General features: G+C 42.2%; 1 pseudogene across 1 annotated transcript; it reads right to left on the reverse strand.

The window, feature by feature from the left end:
- Window positions 1-313: 313 nt before the first annotated feature.
- Window positions 314-11,870, reverse strand: LOC106584232 (fragile X mental retardation syndrome-related protein 1 homolog A-like; annotated as a pseudogene). Its single transcript, XR_006761460.1, has 13 exons — window positions 11,741-11,870; window positions 8,496-8,589; window positions 8,334-8,405; window positions 8,030-8,177; window positions 5,747-5,886; window positions 5,534-5,683; window positions 5,315-5,424; window positions 5,108-5,194; window positions 4,794-5,005; window positions 3,931-4,114; window positions 3,641-3,810; window positions 1,613-1,658; window positions 314-1,244 (listed from the first exon to the last, which is right to left on the reverse strand). The product of XR_006761460.1 is annotated as a fragile X mental retardation syndrome-related protein 1 homolog A-like (transcript).
- Between the last annotated feature and the right edge of the window lie 706 nt (window positions 11,871-12,576).

Consider the following 12,576-nt stretch of genomic DNA (forward strand, 5'->3'; position numbering starts at 1 on the left):
TTGAGGAACTAGTAAAACTCTTTCCAAACAAATATGTACTTTTATTTAGTCATTCAGCTTGTAAAATGTAATTTGGATCACAATTGCATGTTTTTTTTTCTATTTGCAGGTGGATCACCAAATCTTGCTGCTAAAATAAATGAATCGAAGCATTTACTTGGACAACTAAATCAATAGTTCACTTTGTACTTGGTTGGGCCCAGGGGGTTTTCTTATTCACCGTGCAGAAATAAATAATATATTAAAAGAGACTAGTCTTGCTCTGTACTTCACTCATTTTCAGGACAAAAAGGTAGACCTGACAAGAAACAAATGGTTTTGGATCTAGATGAAAGTTCAGGTTTTATTTAAGAAGTACTGGCATACAAAACATATTGCACATCAAACAACCTGAATGATCATTAAAAAACAGACAAACAGTTTACCGAACCAAAATCTGGAAATTGACCTCAGTAGTCCAAATTGTCACCTGCATAAAAACACGGTAGTTCCGCCAGTTCAGTGTTAACAGCTTTTTAAATACTGTACATTTTTAAATACACAAAATAAAGCTCCTTCCAGACAAGTTACTGCCACCATCATTCCAGCCTCTGGTGGGTGCATGAGAAACAGAATCCCAGCATACAGGTTCAGCATAAAAAAATGGGACAAGAACATTGACAGACCAGTTTCCATCTTTTTTCTTATGGGAAATAAATTCCAATTCAGTGCAAAATGGTTTTTTTCCCTCTACAACTGCATTTCCTAGTTTTTCTTTACAAGTGGTTGTATATAAAAGTGTAAAAAAAAAAAATCTGCCAAAGCTCAATAAATATTAGGATAACTGGATTCTTCTCACCTTTGTCAACTTTACTACAGCCAGGCAACTATGTTAAATCTACTCTCAAGGCACAACATCTGATAATCTTGAAACATGCTTTTTCATGTCTCGGTTCAGTGCTAAATCTCCCCCCGTGTCCCATGGTTAGGGAACTGAAAAGTACAGTAGAGAATATGGAAGTCCATATGTCCATCTTTGGCAAGCTTGTACAATAACTATTGTACAAATATAGTACAATTAATGGGTCCATAGATTAGAAAACACTATTCAGGACAGGCTGCTAGTCACTGTTCCCTTGGTAACAGACGTTGGCAGCCCTTTCTGTGGAAGCTCTGCCTAGTTCCTCACCTCTTCCATTGCTGGGGCCATTGCTTTTCTTTGCTGATGTGGAGAGGCTGTGCTCTGCAATACACTCAACATGCCCCTGCAGGACACAGAAAAGTAGAAATAGTTACAGAAGCTTGACTTAATATACCAAAGGCATACAACAAACCTAACTGTTTTGATACAATGCTAGAAATTGAAACCAGCCTAGTGGCAATTTAACATACTGTAGCTTCCATGGACTATGCCCCTGAAGTACATCAAGCCAAGGGAAAGAAATTGACATGGTTCTTTCTCCCCATCACTTCTTCCAGCCAGCTTTTATGTATCAAGCATCTCAGATTAGGCATACCGATTTGCATTTTACATCACATTGAACAAGATGAGAGACCTGATCCTAGATCAGCACTCTTACTCTGAGACACTTGATACATACGGGCCTTGAAGTCAGATTTTTTTCAAACTTACCAGTTCTTTTTTAGTTCATCTATCTGCTTTGTGATCAGCCCGGGATCTGCAAAACAAAGAATGTTAGAACCAGTTGCATTGGTAATGAATTAAACTAGATCATCATCATCATAGCTAATGAAAGGGAAAGGGGGATGCTGTGGTGGCTAATTTCTGCATTACCAAATGAGGAGTTACAAACACACCAGTCCGAGTTAACTACATCTTTAATACTTAATTAAGATACTTTTGCAAAAGTACTTGACCTTCAATAATGCACTCTCGAATGAATCATTGAATGAGGTGATTGCAGAATGGCTACAGGGATCTTTTATAGCAACGATACAGCCCCTTCAACGTACATTGACAAACCACAGATACTTAGTAACAGTTCACAAAGGTTACGTTTTGTATGACAGATATCCATAAAACACATCAAACAGTAACTGCTATGTCAACAGGATTAATGGTATAGCCCAGTATCTGGTCTCCTTAGAACTGTCCCTCCCTGGTACGGTATTGAACAAAAACACAATTTCATCCAATGGCATATATCAATTGTCAACTCTAGATACTCCCATCTCAAGCAAACCCCCTCTTGACCCCACTCCTGGACAGGCTCACTAGAGGTAGTGAGCCTCTAGGCCATATATTATCACAGGATAAGTGTGAGATCTAAGAGACCATGGTCCCAGACACTGCCATAAACCTCCCCACAATAAGGAAAAGGAGGGTGTGACTTGCTCACAGACATTGTGGAGACAAGTCATTGGTTCCCCAGTAATCACGCCATCCCTTCACATGGTTTAAGCATAGGTAAAGACACATTCCCATGACGACAAGTCTGACCTCTCTCTGGGCCCCAAGTGTCTGAGCCCCAGCTAAGGTAGACATGCAACTGAAAAGACACCAGAGTCCAATGGACACTTTCTAATGACAAGTACCTCAAATAAGCATATTATACTAATAAAACATCTTAACTATCTATGTTACCCAACTAATTCTGATTCGTCCACGACAATGCCTAGTCAGTTGTACAACAATACATTCAACTGAAATGTGTCTTCCGCATTTAACTCAACCCCTCTGAATCAGAAAAAAAGCTTACATTGTGATAAAACACTGAAAGAATGTGGTTAAAAATAACTAGAAAGCAGTCCAAGGAATGCAAGTGAGAAATACAGGCAAGCGGTATAAAAATAAAAAAAATAAAAAGACCTTAATTGATAGTCAACAAGTAGCGGACATGTTAGTGAATTTGAGTGGGAACATTTAAAAACAATGGGACTTCTTGGTGGCATGCCTTTCCTAGGTGTCTATTCAGCTTTAAATTGAAAAATTAGCTTCCCAGAGTAAATCGATGGTTACTGGTTGAAGCACGGACTTCACTGCTAGCCAGGGCAAGTGTTAATCACACTCAGTCATGCTGGTTTTTGTAAACAAACTACAGGCCCGTTCACCACAAGTTACCTTTCCTCTGGTGGGCGGACAGAGCGTCTACTGCTACGTTTATGCCGCTGTGGTTTAGCTTTTGAGTCATCTATGTGGGGAAAGAGTTTGTGCAGAGCCCTCGGTGAGTGAATTTCATGAGGATGGACTTGGGATCGTGTGGCTCAGTTGGTAGAGCATGGTGTTTGCAACGCCAGGGTTGTGGGTTCGATTCCCACGGGGGACCAGTACGGAATTTTTTTTTAATGAAATGTATGCATTCACTAATGTAAGTCGCTCTGGATAAGAGCGTCTGCTAAATGACTAAAATGTAAATGTAAATGTAATTCTATCCTTTTTGGTCACTGAATTGTCCACCGTCTTCTGTAACATGAAATAATTGTATTTTCTAATGCTTATGGGAGTATGTTTGTTGTTGAAGCCGATTGGCTCCCAGGGCTTGTTACTTTTACTCAGACACTTCTATCCAGAGGGATTGAAGAAGTTTGTGGATGGTACTGATTGAGATGGTAAAAGTCACAACACAAATGTTTAAATGCTGTTGATGACCATCCTTAAAATCAGGTCATCACTGCGAGGACATGGTGATGCAGGACTTACCAAGGCCATTCTCACTGAGGGAAGCTTTGTCCGATTCACTCATGCCATCAATGGCTCATCAGTCCGGCGGGAGAGGAGGCGGCAGTTTGTGTTGAGGTTGGAGTCGGCCGTCTGGTCGATCGCCGTGTTGTCAAGCACACTGTATGGGTTGCCGTCATGATCCTTTAGAGCTGCAAAGTTAACAATTCATAGACCTATTCACATGATCATGATAAACATAGGGGATAATGCAAATCATGTTTAATGTCATCAGCATGTGCATGACCCATCAATTGTGTCTGCAGCCGTACCGGTGTTGGAGGCTCCTCGGCCCCTGCCACTGGGCCCTCTCCCCCTCCCTTGACCAACTCTCCTCCTGCTGTCTCTCTGTGGCTGGGTACCTCTCAGGTTCCTCTCCCGCCAGGGACCAGTCACTCAGCTCATCCTTCCACTCCGAGTCAGTCTCAGAGTCATTGGATTGCTCAGAGTTTGTGCCTGAAAGTCAAACATATCTTTTTAATACCACATGGCTGATAACTTTCTGTTGGGCTATAGCATTATGTTCCAATATCAATATTACCTTCCCTAGATTGTGTCTTGCAACTTTCAATTGTCCACCCAATAGGCTGTGGTGTACCCAATTGTCATAGTTGAGTAAAGATACCTTAAAAGAAAATGACTCAAGTAAAATTGAGTCACCCAGTAAAACACTACTTGAGTAAAAGTCTAAAAGTCTTTGGTTTGAAAATCTTAAGTATCAAAAGTAAATGTATAATTTTCAAATTCCTTATATCAAGCAAACCAGACGGCACCATCTTGTTTTTTTTATATTTATGGATAGCCAGGGGCTAACACTTCTTCACAAATGAAACATTTGTGTTTAGTGAGTCCGCCAGATCAGAGGCAGTAGAGATGACCAGGGAGGTTCTCTTGATAAGAGTCTGAATTGGACCATTTTCCTGTCCTGCTAAGCATTCAAAATGTAACATGTACTTTTGGGTGTTAAAAGTAAAAAGTACAATATTTTCTTCAGGAATGTAGTGAAATAGTACCTTAGTAGTACTTTAAAGTATTTTTACTGAAGTACTTTAAACCCCTGCTGATAGGTGTTGAAAAATGGCTTGGGAGAATCTACAAAATGTCTGTTCAGTATCATTGTGAACATGATGCTCACCATAGCCGGAGGTGTAGTTGGGGCCTCTGCGTCCGCGGCCTCTGCCAGTGTAGGAGCGGCTGGTGTGCACAGAGGTAGCAGCCACACTGTCGTCCGTGGTGTAGCTCTTGTCCTTGTCTGCTGAGTTGCCAGATGAAGGCCTTTGGCCCATCCCAATCAGCTTCAAGCTGCTCATCTATCTGCAGTCTCTCCATACGCAGTAGCTCTACCTCCTGCAGACAGCAACAGGCAAACTCATCCCACACAGACTATAAAAAGGGCCTACAGCCCTGACTGAGACCATTAGGCGTTTGTTACTATAGATTAATGCTTACGTTCAGGTAGGCGATGTGGTACTCCAGAAGCACCTGGGCATTCCCAATGTTCTCCTTGGTGCCGACAAAGGTAAACGGGACCATTCCCTGTGTCAGCACATCACAAATAAAATGATGTTATTATGGGTGAAGAGTGTTTCCGTGACAATACTGATCACTTGGTCTACTAAGTGAGCTGGAAAGTAGTAAAAAAAAGTAAGGGCTTACTTCTTGACGTGGCTGTATGTTGTCCTTGTCCCCCTCAATCCTTACTCTCACCACCCCAGACTTGTCAATGATCTCCTGAATGACTTTTCCATTCTTGCCAATTACCTTGCCTGAAGAAAAAAATAAGAAGCCATAAGGCACTTGTGTGCACAGCCACAAAGCGCACATACTCACAAATGTCTTTCTTTATGGAAGTATCAACTCCTACTTGATACATACCGACCAACTTCCTTGGGATCTGAACAGAATCTTCGAGAAACTCCAGATAATTCCTTGCCTTCTTAACCGCCTCCTCATTCTTTGAAGAAGAATATATTAGCTTTATTAAGAAACAAATGTCTTGGCGGTACATACACTGTCTATTGCTCACTCATAACAAGGTCTCATATCAAAAGCATCAGCACATCTCTCCATAAATTATGAACGTCCCACTCCCTTCATCCAGCTCAATAGCAGTGATTCCAGGGACTGGCTTGTTGAATGTTGCTGCCATGGCTTCCAATGGCAAGGCCCATGAGGTCCACCCTGACTGTAAACTCCTCTTGGAAAGCGGATGCCAGTTGCTTTGTACTCTAGAGAGAGAAGAGATCATGTGCATGATTGAGATGTCTCTTTATGACAATCCTGTTTAAACTATTTCTGCAAGGATGCAGTTGTGATAATCATCCTTACCTACAGTTGTTTAGTGGCCTCCTCATTTCGAGACAGGAGCATGAGCTTAGTGCGAATGCTCCTCAAGTGCATGTCACTGAGCAAAGACACTCGCTTAACTGTGGCTTCATTTATAGACTGCAGGGAAACAAGAATATAAACATAAAAAAATTGTCTAGACATTCCTTATTCTACACAAAACTGCTGGTACTGAAGGAGGAGTGGCAGACAGACTTACAGTATCTCACAAAAGTGAGTACACCCCTCACATTTTTGTAAATATTTGAGTATATCTTTTCATGTGACAACACTGAAGAAATGACACTTTGCTACAATGTAAAGTAGTGAGTGTACAGCTTGTATAACAGTGTAAATTTGCTGTCCCCTCAAAATAACTCAACACGCAGCCATTAATGTCTAAACCGCTGGCAACAAAAGTGAGTACACCCCTAAGTGAAAATGTCCAAATTGGGCCCAATTAGCCATTTTCCCTCCCCGGTGTCATGTGACTCGTTAGTCTTACAAGGTCTCAGGTGTGAATGGGGAGCAGGTGTGTTAAATTTGGTGTAATCGCTCTCACACTCCCTCATACTGGCTGGTCACTGGAAGTTCAACATGGCACCTCATGGCAAAGAACTCTGAGGATCTGAAAAAAAGAATTGTTGCTCTACATAAAGATGGCCTGGGCTATAAGAAGATTGCCAAGACCCTGAAACTGAGCTGCAGCACGGTGGCCAAGACCATACAGCGGTTTAACAGGACAGGTTCCACTCAGAACAGGCCTCGCCATGGTCGACCAAAGAAGTTGAGTGCACGTGCTCAGCGTCATATCCAGAGGTTGTCTTTGGGAAATAGACGTATGAGTGCTGCCAGCATTGCTGCAGAGGTTGAAGGGGTGGGGGTTCAGCCTGTCAGTGCTCAGACCATACGCCGCACACTGCTTCAAATTGGTCTGCATGGCTGTCGTCCCAGAAGGAAGCCTCTTCTAAAGATGATGCACAAGAAAGCCCGCAAACAGTTTGCTGAAGACAAGCAGACTAAGGACATTGATTACTGGAACCATGTCCTGTGGTCTGATGAGACCAAGAAACTTATTTGGTTCAGATGGTGTCAAGCGTGTGTGGCGGCAACCAGGTGAGGAGTACAAAGACAAGTGTGTCTTGCCTACAGTCAAGCATGGTGGTGGGAGTGTCATGGTCTGGGGCTGCATGAGTGCTGCCGGCACTGGGGAGCTACAGTTCATTGAGGGAACCATGCCAACATGTACTGTGACATACTGAAGCAGAGCATGATCCCCCTCCCTTCAGAGACTGGGCCACAGGGCAATATTCCAACATGATAACGACCCCAAACACACCTCCAAGACGACCACTGCCTTGCTAAAGAAGCTGAGGGTAAAGGTGATGGACTGGCCAAGCATGTCTCCAGACCTAAACCCTATTGAGCATCAGTGGGGCATCCTCAAATGGAAGGTGGAGGAGTGCAAGGTCTCTAACATCCACCAGCTCTGTGATGTCGTCATGGAGGAGTGGAAGAGGACTCCAGTGGCAACCTGTGAAGCTCTGGTGAACTCCATGCCCAAGAGGGTTAAGGCAGTGCTGGAAAATGATGGTGGCCACACAAAATATTGACACTTTGGGCCTAATAGGATATTTTCACTTAGGGGTGTACTCAGTTTTGTTGCCAGCGGTTTAGACATTAATGGCTGTGTGTTGAGTTAATTTGAGGGGACAGCAAATTTACACTGTTATACAAGCTATACACTCACTACTTTACATTGTAGCAAAGTGTCATTTCTTCAGTGTTGTCACATGAAAAGATATACTCATATTTACAAAAATGTGAAGGGTGTACTCACTTTTGTGAGATACTGTATATGGACTTAACAGTACGACCAAGTTACTTGTTTCTGGACAGTAGACAATCCGACAAGCTCGGTCACTTTCGCACCTAAAGTAAAATAAACTATAATCAAATTCTGAACTCTAATGCATGTAAATAAAAACCAACAAATTACTAGCCTATATCCCAATCAGAAACTACTTTTAAATAAAAGGTACATACGCTGCTTTCAGATCGTAGGAACTGGGACTGTGCATTTGAAGAAGGAGCTCTTTGACACCACCTTGTTGACATTCACAGGCCGGAGACGTTCAAAGGTGACTATTTCATTGTACGTGGCGTCACAGGCAGCATACTCGATCACATAGAACTACACAGTAAACACAACACAGGTTACATTTGTGTTGCATGAAACTGACAAACGTAATATCAGGATGAGGAAATCACAGGATAAACGTTGCAGAAACATCCTTTCGCAAATGACATTCTGGGACCAGTGAAATTGTAACCACAGATAACTACTCACATCTCCCTTCATCATGCGCAATTTGGCAAGCCACCAGCCACATGGCTCCTGCTCATTGGCCCGGGAGAAGATCTGGTGGAAAGAGAAAAAGATCATTCTAAATAAGATATTCTGAAGAAAAAGTGTCTGTTAAATCTAAGACGATAGAGAGCCAGTTCTCACCTCCACCTCTTCTCCCTCCCCGATATCCTTTTTACCCTCAGCTGGAGGTGGCATCCGCACATCACTAAAGTGAACTTGTCTCTCAGGTTGCCAACTTTATTAAAAGAAAATGTAGCTTTATTTTTTTACAACCAAATCTCTATTTTTGATGTAAATGGCATGCTACAGAATCTACAACATTCCCTTTACATCAAACAGAGATTTGATGTAAAAAAGCTCAATTCTCCTTTAATAAAACATTTAGATAAGTATCAAAGTTATGCCCATCAACAAAATTATACCACCATCATTCCAACATAGATGACTACAAAATACACTACAACCCCAGAAGAACCTATGAACACTTGTTCTCAAAGACAATAGTGAGTGAATCATAATGGACATCTTTGACCAATCCCTAGAGAAAGGTCAGCCGTGGGCTAAGTTCAGAAGTACTCCGCCACCCCACCCAGAAAATAAAAAGTTACTGGCATAGCTAGGGAATATCAACATACAACACTTTAGTATAGACCAGGGATTCTTAAAACCTTCAGCTCGAGACTCAAAAGTGAAATTGACCATCCTCCCATGACCCAAATCGTCCTCCAAAAACCCAAATTAAGAAGATCTATTCTCATAACTCGCGACCCACCTCTCACATGCCCAGGGCCCACTTTTGGTCCCAACCCATAGTTTAAGAAACCCTGGTATAGGCTGCTATGGTATTCTAGCCCAGAGTTTCTAGATCTGAGTGGAACTCGGGTCTAGTCTTATAACATATCCCTCCTTGCGATATATTTGCCTACTTGCGCTAGTTTGGCGACACTTTTCCCACATCCAAGTAGGGCTTGTCGATATGGCCATATTTCCATTTTTTTTAAATTATTTATAGGCGATTCACCTGCTCGTCGAACATCTCATTCCAAAATCATGGGCATTAATATGGAGTTGGTCCCCCCCCTTTGCTGCTATAACAGTCTCCACTCTTCTGGAAAGGCTTTCCACTAGATGTTGGAACATTGCTGTCGGGACTTGCTTCCATTCAGCCACTCAGGGCGATTAGGCCTGGCTTGCAGTCTCTGTGTTCCAATTCATTCCAAAAGTGTTTGATGGGGTTGAGGTCAGAGCTCTGTGCAGGCCAGTTCTTCCACACCGATCTCGACAAACCATTTCTGTATGGACCTCGTTTTGTGCACGGAGGCATTGTCATGCTGAAACAGGAAAGGGCCTTCCCCAAACTGTTGCCACAAAGTCGTGGCTAAAATAGCTGAATCCAGGAATTTAAAGGGGTGTCCACATACTTTTGTGTATAGTGTACATTCTTGAATGAAAGAAACATTTCAGCTAGCTGGCTACCTACCGAGCAATACGTTTCCCTATTCAGACTTAACTGAGTAGCAAATTAAAACATTAATGAGCTGGCTATAACTGAAAAACTAATTTAACAAACTTTTAAAGATGCACTATGCAGAAATCTCTCCGCTATTTCCTGGTTGCTAAAATTCTAATAGTTCACCTAATTTCAGTTTATGTGACAAAACAAGCACATATAGTGTAGAGAATCATTGTACCATCTAAACCGCTGTGAAATATATTTTCCATAACAAAACTGTATTTTCAGCTGGTGTACAAAACCAGAAGTGAACATACGAATGGAAAGCATAGAAATAGAGCACAAACTCAGCAGAAAAAAGAAACATCCTCTCACTGTCAACTGTGTTTATGTTCAGCAAACTTAACATGTGTAAATATTTGATTCAATAAACTTATAAACATAAGATTCAACAAATGAGACAAACTGAACAAGTTCCACAGACATGTGACTGAAATGGAATAATGTGTCCCTGAACAAAGGGGGGTAACGGTCAGTATCTGGTGTGGCCACCAGCTGCATTAAGTACTGCAGTGCATCTCCTCCTCATGGACTGCACCAGATTTGCCAGTTCTTTCTGTGAGATGTTACCCCACTCTTCCACCAAGGCACCTGCAAGTTCCCGGACATTTCTGGGGGAATGGTCCTAGCCCTATTGCAGACAGTCTGAGCACTGATGGAGGGATTGTGCGTTCCTGGTGTAACTCGGGCAGTTGTTGCCATCCTAGTCTTCCCTGTGGCTCAGTTGGTAGAGCATGGTGTTTGCAACGCCAGCATGGTGTGTGCAACGCCAGGGTTGTGGGTTCGATTCCCATGGGGGGCCAGTACAAAAAAAATGCATGAAATGTATGCATTCACTACTGTAAGTCGCTCTGGATAAGAGCGTCTGCTAAATGACTAAAATGTAAATGTAAAAATGTACCAGTCCCGCAGGTGTGATGTTCGGATGTACCGATCCTGTGCATGTGTTGTTACACATGGTCTGCCACTGCGAGGACGATCAGCTGTCCGTCTTGTCTCCCTGTAGCGCTGTCTTAAGCGTCTCACAGTACGGACATTGCAATTTATTGCCCTGGCCACATATGCAGTCCTCATGCCTAAGGCACGTTCACGCAGATGAGCAGGGACCCTGGGCATCTTTCGTTTGGTGTTTTTCAGAGTCAGTAGAAAGGCCTCTTTAGTGTCATAAGTGTTAATAACTGTGACCTTAATTGCCTACCATCTGTAAGCTGTTAGTGTCTTTAAGACCTTTCCACGGGTGCATGTTCATTAATTGTTTATGGTTCATTGAACAAACATGGGAAACAGTGTTTAAACCCTTTACAATGAAGATCTGTTAAGTTATTTGGATTTTTACGAATTATCTTTGAAAGACAGGGTCCTTGCTGAGTTTAGAACAGATCTACCGCTTCTTAGGCTTTAAATGAGAATGAGAGATCTATAACTAGCAAAGCCAAGAAAGGTGCAACCGAACCTGATTAGCTTTAAGTTACCTACCTACCTACCGTTAGCTAGTTGATGCTAGCCAGGTAATAACGTTAGCTAACTAGTTAAACATTTCTCAATGTTTTCATAGCGTTAGCTGTTGAATTTGCGAGCTAATATTGGACTCCTCGAAGACAAACGGGATGTGAATAGGTCGCTTGCAAAGAAAAGTGACAGACTAGCTGCCAACTATATTTGGTCTTGAAGTTAACGTAGCTAACGTTAGCTTACCGAGATACCTGGCCAGCTAGCTAGCCAAACGTCATTAGACATGTTGAAAACACAAGTCTCTAGCTTAGTGTATGTTGCTAGTTTACGTTTATGGACTATAGTAGGGGAACTGATGTGTGTGCCATGTTTTATAAACATGATCATGGTTAGTTTACATCAATATTATAAATGGATTTACCTTATAAGCTCCGTATAAGTTAGTTGCTCCATGTTGGACATGCAATGCATGCCGGGGTTATTGAAGTGTCTAAACAATTGGGGTAGCTAGTTGCAAGTACATAGGCCAAGTTGAACGTGCACATACTTCATATTTAAAAAAATTAAAATAATTTATGTCACCTTTATTTAACCAGGTACTCTAGTTGAGAACATGTTCTCATTTACAATTGCGACCTGGCCAAGATAAAGCAAAGCAGTGCGACACAAACAACACAGAGTTACACATGGAATAAACATACATACAGTCAATAATACAATATAAAAAGTCTATATACAGTGTGTGCAAATGAGGTAGGATAAGGGAGGTAAGGCAATAAAAAGGCCATAGTGACGAAATAATTACAATATAGCAATTAAACACTGGAGTGATAGATGTGCAGAAGATGAGTGTGCAAGTAGAGATACTGGGGTGCAAAGGAGCAAAATAAATAAATACAGTATTGGGATGAGGTAGTTGGATGGGCTATTTACAGATGGGCTATGTACAGGTGCAGTGATCTGTGAGCTGCTCTGACAGCTGGTGCTTAAAGTTAGTGAGGGAGATATGAGTCTCCAGCTTCAGTGACTTTTGCAGTTCGTTCCAGTCATTGGCAGCAGAGAACAGGGAGGAAAGGCGGCCAAAGGGGGAATTGGCTTTTGGGGTGACCAGTGAAATATACCTGCTGGAGTGCGTGCTACGGATGGGTGCTGCTATGGTGACCTGTGAGCTGAGATAAGGCGGGGCTTTACCTACAGTGAGGGGAAAAAAGTATTTGATCCCCTGCTGATTTTGTACGATTGCCCACTGACAAAGAA

The sequence above is a fragment of the Salmo salar genome, chromosome ssa23, assembly GCF_905237065.1.
Source record: "Salmo salar chromosome ssa23, Ssal_v3.1, whole genome shotgun sequence".
NCBI classification, from domain to species: domain Eukaryota; kingdom Metazoa; phylum Chordata; class Actinopteri; order Salmoniformes; family Salmonidae; genus Salmo; species Salmo salar.